Genomic DNA, 1,215 nt, shown 5'->3' on the forward strand with positions numbered 1-1,215 from the left:
TTTCTCCAACTAAAATTAGGATGATTGCGGTTGTTAGGATGATAGATGGCTGGCACAGGTTGCTGCGATCGCTGGAAGTTGCTCATGAACTGAGCTGATTCACTAGAAATTGCGCACTGATCAGTCTCATGAGAACCATCACAAAGCTCATAGACACTAGTGATTTGATTAACTCCATAATTAGCCAACGTGTTCACCTTCATAGTCAAAGCCTTAAGTTGGGCAGCAATAGCAGTTGCTGCGTCCAACTACAGAATTCCTGCTAATTTTTCCTGATTCAGTCTCTGGGAAGGATTCTGGTACTCATTAGCAGCCATCAGTTCAATAAGTTCATAAGCTTCATTATAGCTTTTAGCCCATAAGGCTCCTCCTGATGCTGCATCAAGCATGGGTCTAGAAGTAGCACCCAATCCATTGTAGAAACAGTTGATAATCATCCAATCAGGCATGCCATGGTGTGGGCACTTCCTTAGCATCTCCTTATATCGATCCCAAGCCTCACACAGAGATTTTCCAGTTTGATGCGCAAACTGGGTTAGAGCATTCCTGATTGTAGCAGTCTTCGCCATGGGGAAGAATTTAGTGAGAAACTTTTGAGCAAGATCTTCCCAAGTGGTGATAGACCCTGCTGGTAGAGAATGTAACCAGCACTTAGCTTTGTCCCTCAGAGAGAATGGGAAGAGTCGTAGCTTAATAGCATCCTCAGTCACATCATTGAATTTGAAAGTGTCGCAGATCTTGAAGAAATCCCTGATGTGCATATTGGGGTCTTCAGTAGGAGAACCCCCAAACTGAACTGAGATATGTATCATCTGGATCGTGCTCGACTTAATCTCAAAAGTGTTAGCCCTGATGGCTGGCCTGATGATGCTAGACTGAATGTCTTTAATCTTAGGCTTAGAATAGTCCATCAAAGCCTTCAGATTTTCTGCTTGATCACCCATAGCTACTACAATTGGCTCTTCAACTTTCTCTTCTTCCTCTAACTTCTTTTCTTCCTCAGAAACTTCCCTATGAACTACCACAAGTTCTTTCTTGGCTTTATCTAGTGTTTTATTACGACTACGTGAACGCGTATGCATACACCCTCGCTAGAGTACCTGAAACCAGACAAGGAACAAATAAGTAACAATGTCCGAGTTAATGAACTTTAACGACCACTGATGGAAAGCACATAAACTATAAATTAACACTGCAGTCCCCGACAGTGGCGTC

General features: G+C 42.9%; 1 non-coding gene across 1 annotated transcript; it reads left to right on the forward strand.

Annotated features, from left to right (window-relative positions):
- The first annotated feature begins 447 nt into the window (after window positions 1–447).
- LOC141699413 (small nucleolar RNA R71) lies at window positions 448–554 on the forward strand. The gene has a single exon (XR_012565879.1). It is a non-coding gene; the product is annotated as a small nucleolar RNA R71 (small nucleolar RNA).
- The last annotated feature ends 661 nt before the right edge of the window (window positions 555–1,215 follow it).

Source organism: Apium graveolens, chromosome 11 (assembly GCF_009905375.1).
Source record: "Apium graveolens cultivar Ventura chromosome 11, ASM990537v1, whole genome shotgun sequence".
Classification (NCBI taxonomy): Eukaryota; Viridiplantae; Streptophyta; class Magnoliopsida; order Apiales; family Apiaceae; genus Apium; species Apium graveolens.